Source organism: Camellia sinensis, chromosome 14 (genome assembly GCF_055761805.1).
Source record: "Camellia sinensis isolate YWXY chromosome 14, ASM5576180v1, whole genome shotgun sequence".
NCBI classification, from domain to species: domain Eukaryota; kingdom Viridiplantae; phylum Streptophyta; class Magnoliopsida; order Ericales; family Theaceae; genus Camellia; species Camellia sinensis.
In genome coordinates, this window is record NC_138974.1 from 114,820,606 (window position 1) to 114,827,031 (window position 6,426).

Genomic DNA, 6,426 nt, shown 5'->3' on the forward strand with positions numbered 1-6,426 from the left:
TGGAAAGGCACTTGATCAATGCTGTTTCTAACCGGAACTCTAGTAACGCCTCGGGACTGTCATTATCCGAAAATGAAATTCGTAGTTGCTTACGTGATTATATGCTTACGTGGAGTGAATTACAGTTGTCCATACATTAGGACATGAGTGTTATAGCTTCGGCACATTTGTGAATGTGCTAATAGTCTTGGTTACCTTTATTAGGATGTCAGGACGAGGACGTGGTAGGCGTGGCAGGCGTGGTAGGCAGGAGATGCCCTTACCGGATGATATTGCGGCACAGCAGGAGGGAGTTGGTCAGGCCCATGTGGCCGAGCCAGCGAGTCAGCAGGCTATGAGTGCCTTGGCCTGAGAAATAGCAGGAGCTTTGGGTATTCTCAGAGCTGGGAATCAGGAGCAAGCCCACGCAGCTGAGGCAGGGCCTTCCTTCTTGAAGAGGGAATTCTTTCGGTCCAATCCGGACGAGTTTGTTGGGGATCCGAATGAGCCACTTAAGGCTGACGAGTGGTTGGAACAGATGGAGAAGACATTCGAAATGCTTGGCATCGAGGATGGGGCTTTAAAGGTGACCTTGGCATCCTTCCAACTGAAGGGAGATGCGGGTCAATGGTGGAAGTACGAGAAGGGCAGTGTTGGTGGTGCATGGGAGGCGTTTGTGAATGCTTTCCAGGAGAAGTTTTTATCTTCAGCTGCAAGGGAGAAGCTGAGGGAACAGTTTTGCCAGCTTAAACAGCAGGGTTTGTCAGTGGCCGAGTTTGAGGCTACTTTTACTAGCTTGTCCAGGTTCACACCTGAACTTGTGGCGTCTGAGGAACGCCGTTGCTTAGAGTTTGAGCGGAAGTTGAGGCGGGGACTCAAGTTGAGGGTTGGAGGGTCCTTTATTCGAGAGTATAGACGTTTGGTGGATGCTGCAGCTCATATGGAGATTATCATGTAGGAGGAGGAGGAAGGGCAGAGAGGCTCCAAGAGGAGCCAAGACGGTCAGGGTGATGGTAGGTGTAGACACCCCATTTTTGACCGACCTTAAGACTCAGACGTCACCAGTTGAGCGCTCGGTGATGTTGCATATTGTGCTCGTTCTGAGGTTTCAGAGTCTCGGCTGCGAGCCTTACCTCCGGACTTCGGAGTTCTTTTGTGCTTTGCCTCGGTTTGCGAACCAGGTCCTGTTTTCTTTGTTTTCTCTTCCCGAAGGGAGGGAGAGGTCCCGTAGATCATCTCTCAGTAGCCGTAGGCTACGTTTCATGGTCGTAGGCCATTTTTCCCATTTGGAGCCCAGTTTTTGATTTTCGGAACCGTCGACCGAGTGCCTCGATTCGGGACCGCTTAACTACCTCCGTTTGCTCTGGTTTTTTCCACACACCTTATTTCCTCCCTTTAGAGGGACACTGTGGCCTGGGAGATCACCTTCTTGGTCATACGCCACTTCCGGTGCCTAACAGCCTGTTTTCGGGGCCCCGAACCGCGCATTTTGGCCCCTGAACCTTCGTTTTGCATCCGTTTTTGACAGAGACCCTATTTTCACTGTTAGGGAGGTGGTAGGATGGTGGCCGGCCACCTATTCCACTGAAAAGCCAGTTTTCTCATTTTCTCTCTCCAAAAGCCAGTTTTCTGATAGAAAACTGGTTTTTTCCACTTTTGAGCCACAATTTCTGGCTTTTCTTACCATCATTGTGTTGTGCTCATCTGGGAGGCCACCAATATGGGTAGGGCGACCAGTAATTCCTCTTGACCCTTTTAAAACCCCTCTAAAAAGCCATCTTTTCTCTCTCCTGGGTCACATTTTCTGGTTTTTCTCCAGAGGGTTGTGTTCTACTCATCAGAGAGGCCACCTTTCTGGGTAGGCCGACCAGCAATTGTTCTTGAACCTTTTGACCCCTGGTCGGCCAACCAGGGGGAGTGGCCGGCCCTTGAACTGGCCGGCCTGCTTATTGCTTTTGTCCCTTTTGAGTGTAATCCAGCTGTGCCAGCTGGGGACCATTTGGTGCATCTTCCATACACGTGTATGGAGGATCTTTGAAGCTTCCAAGAGAAGCTTTGGCCTCTCTTCTCTATAAGAGAGGCCCTCCTCTTCATTTGTAGAGGTTAGACACTTTTGCTTAAGGCTCACAACCTCCCACCTCCATTGCTACTATTCCAAGCTCCAAAACCCTAACTTCCTTGGTCCATTTACACTACAACCCATAGCACCACACCACCATCATCCATTCCAGCCCCTTGGAAGTCATTTGCAGAGGTTGAAAGCTCATTTCCCTGGACCAAAGGCTGCTGGAAAGTTAGGCTACAAGGGTAAGCTCCTATTCTCCCCATTTTTACATTATTTTGTTCTATATCTTAGCCCATTTTGCTTACATTTTTGGGCTTTGTCCTGAACTAAAAAAAGGATTATTTTGAGCTCATATTCATGTTTGATTAAGGACTTTTCTCTGTTTGAAGTCTTCTACTACCCCTTTCCCTTTATCTCTCTTTTATGGCTATTTTTGCATCATATTTTAGGCTTACTTGTGAGCATATTCGAGATTTTCCATAAACTGTAAAGTATCTTGTTTTGAGCCCCTATTCAACTTTGTTGAAGGGCTCTTTGCTGTTTGAGGCCTTTTTCTACCCTGTTTGCTCAATCTCTCTTTTAGGGCTGTTTTTGCATGATTCATTAGCCTTGTTTGTGAGCCATTTTAGACCTCGACCTAAACTAAAAAAAATCTTTTTTTGATATCGTCTTTATGTTTGATTAAGGTCTATTCTCTTTTTGGGGTCATCTTCTCCTATGCATGCTTCATTCCTTCATGATTAAGGCTATGCATTAGAGCACTTGCATTGGCCATTGTTTGGCCTCTTAGCCATTGAAATACAGTGGATTTTCAGTGGCTTTAACGCATTTTTGAGGGCCAAAATTAGAGGGGGGTGACCCTCTCTCTCCTTGTCTTGTTTGGGCATCTTTTAGGCCTTCGAAAGGGACCCTATTTTGCATGCATCAAAGTCACTTTCCAGGCCTCATTCTGAGGGTTTTGAGGCCTACCTTGGCTCTGTCAGAGGCCCATTTCGCCATATTTTAGGTCTATGTTACATGTGTAGACCAATCCCATTCAAGGCCCTTCAAAGAGGCCTTTCTTTTCATGTTCCCTAGACCAATTTCAGGGTCAATTTGGTGAGTTTTAGGGCTTTCATATTTGATTTCCAGAGTTGGTTGTGCCATGCTAAGTGTCCTTGATGCATGTGCTTAATTACCCCTTGTATCCCCTTTCAAAGAAGCCCCTCATTTTTGCACATGTTGGCTGCATTTCAGTGATTATTTGGACATATTTTGGCATGTTTTATTCACTGATTTTTTCTGGTTTGGTGAGATTTCATATGCTTCATATGCATGCCATGTAAACCATGTTTGCCAGTCAAAGTTGCATGCTATTTTAGTCCATCACACTAGCATCTTTTGGTCATGCTTTGAACTAGAAATGTTTATGTTTTGGGACTGCCTTGGCTCTGTCTTTGTGCTTCATGGTCAAATAATGCATGCTTTGTATAGCTACAAGTCAATACATGTGGCTAGTTTTGAATTTTCGGGGCTCATCTCATGCATCGGGTGCCATATATCCATGATTCGGGATCGTTTTGCATCATATTTCAGTGTTGAAATTTACATGTTTGAATGCCATGTTGCATGCCTTGCCATGCCTTGTTAGAGTTGCACATTGTGCCTTAGGTTCGGTCCTCGGTTTGCGTGCATGTGTGCACGCATGTCGGTGGTCTCATTTTCATCTTATGGCCACTGATGTGAGTGTGGCTGAGGTTCACTCATGTTGGTGTAAGTCCATTATGCATTGTGTATGCCATTTCATAGCATTGCGTATGCTAGATTGTATTTTAGAGCATTGTGAATGTCATGTTGCGTCGTGCATTGTGTATGCCATTTCATAGCATTGCGTATGCTAGGTTGTATGTTAGTCGCATTGTGTATGCCATCTCATTTGCATTGTGTTTGGGATAGGAGTTAGCCCAAGCACGGGAAACGAGGGACGTTTCGTACTCCGAGTGACGGAACGTGTCTCAATTCCCGGTCGCCGACACTCCGGATTACCCATGATGGAGTTTAGGGCTTGTTGTGTTTTCATGTGCATTCATCTCATATTGAGTCGTGCAATTCGGCTCCTCGGCCATCATGCATCGAGATGCGTGATTGGTGGCACGAGGATTGAGGACTACACTCCCCGAAGAGTAGTCATGCATACATATGTGAAAATACTTTTGCCATGCCCCTTTGTTGCTCTCTGTTGCAGTAAATCAGAAATCAGCGGCCTTCCGGAGCGTTGCACAGCATTCCGGTATTAATTGCAAATAGAGGCGAATCGGGGCATCGTAAGGAATTTCCTGACAAAGGCAACTCAAGCATACATCATTCATCATTCGGAATCAGAGCTGAGGCGGTCCATGGATTTGCATGTCATTTACTGCTTTCCTAGATTAACTTGTTAATTAATTAAGATTTTGTACTTATTCGGACTGTTGTATTTATTCGGTCTGTATATTATTTATTCGGACCCTCCGAGTGAGGGCACAACTGTAATAAGTGTGCATGCGTGTGATGTATGTCTTCCAATCCCACGTCTTTCTCCCTTTTATTTACCAGCTTATGATGGCTAGATTAGGGCATGTTTCAATTAGCATACAGTATGATAGCATGTTTGCATTCATTCATCTGTCTTGCATGCACCGGGCTCGGCGCATCATACTAACTGCATTTGTATTTCAATTCCGAGTTGAATACTTGTTAGTTGTAGCATTCCACATGTCATTTTAGAATAGCCGAGCCTATTGTAGTTGCATTTTGCATGTGTTGCATTAGGCATTTCTGTATAGTTAGGATCATGCATGGATTTCTAACATAGTTTCTGTTTTGGCTTGGAGTACTTGGTAAGTTTTATGCTTTAGCATCCTTGCAGGCGTGTGAGTGACTGCCATGATAGCATGCTTACCATGAGGCTATGTGCTTACGTGATATAACTGCTTGAATGCCTGTAGGTGAAGGTTGGGTTATTTGAATTGGAACAATTCATCAATTGTGAGTTTTAAGCCCACTAGATAGTGGCAAAATCATGTTTTCTAAGCCCACCCGAGGGTGGCAAATCCACGTCTTAGCCTACTTGCGAGTAGCACCATCAAACCATTTTCAAATAAACAAACATGAAATGTTTTGTTCCAATTCAAGCGATCCAGTCTATACTTGTATGCTGTACACATCACATAGTAAATCTAGGCTAATAACCGGAATAAGAACGCATAATGTTTTCAAAACTAGATATCATGGTTAGTAGAGGCCGATCTTTGATCGGGCGAGCGGGGGTGCTCACGAAGTGACCTTCCCCAATCGTACTCAAGTTCCCGAGCCGAGGCAACTTTGATGATGACGGACACATGGCCTTAGGCAACAAGTCAGGATTTCCTAAATTTCCCAAAATAAAATATTTCGGTGGCGACTCTGTATCTGGCAAAGCAGTCCATGTTTGGCACTTCTTTCAAAAAAATCTGCTTTCAAAAACGATTTGTCGGATTTGGACTATTTGATGATTCATCGGTCTTGCATTGCACTCCGCGAGATTAGATACAGGACCGTGGCACTAATTGAGTCCGAACTGTAGAGAGGCCCGAGGGCGCGTCTACAGTTTCTGGCGACTCTGTTGGGGATTTAGAGAACTTGACTCGAACTCATGATATCTTGTTTTGATTACACTTATGTGTTTCTTTGCATTGCATGTGCATTGGTGCGCCTAGGACACTGTGTTTGCCATCTGCTATTCCTAAACGGTTTGTCGGAGGCTTGCTTCGAGAAGCATGCCATAAGGCTGACTGGTTACAGGCTCTGCCAAACCCCGGTTTTACCGGGGCACCCTTTTTGGCCATTCGACCTAGTGCATATTCGGAATCCATAGTGACCACTCCAAACTAGGACAGGTTGCTTACCCGTTTATAGGTTGTTTGAAACCGCTGCGTGCGTAGTGAAACCCTAGTTCCTGACAAAATAGGACAGGGAAACCCTACCCCAACATAAGGGTGTTTTGGCTCTCACTTGTTTGTTATGTGCTTTTAGAGTGCGTCTCTATACGAATGCATGTATCAGTTTGCAAGTTTGGGCATCAGGCCTGCGGGCACTAGTTCAGTGTTTCTGGGTATCAGGCCTGTGGGCACCGGTCCAGTATTTCTGAGTATCAAGGGCCTGCGGGCACCAGTTCAGCATTTTCGGAATCAGTTATCTGCGGGTATCAGATTCAACTTCAGGGACAGTGATTTGGGAATAGTAATTTGGGAATAATGATCGGTCTTTGAGAACAGTGTATCAATTGCGTGTTAATTATACCCGACTGTGTGTTGTGTTTATTTACGCCGTTATGCTGTCCATTTGTCTGCTCGTTTATTTCCTTATTATTGCTTTATTTATCT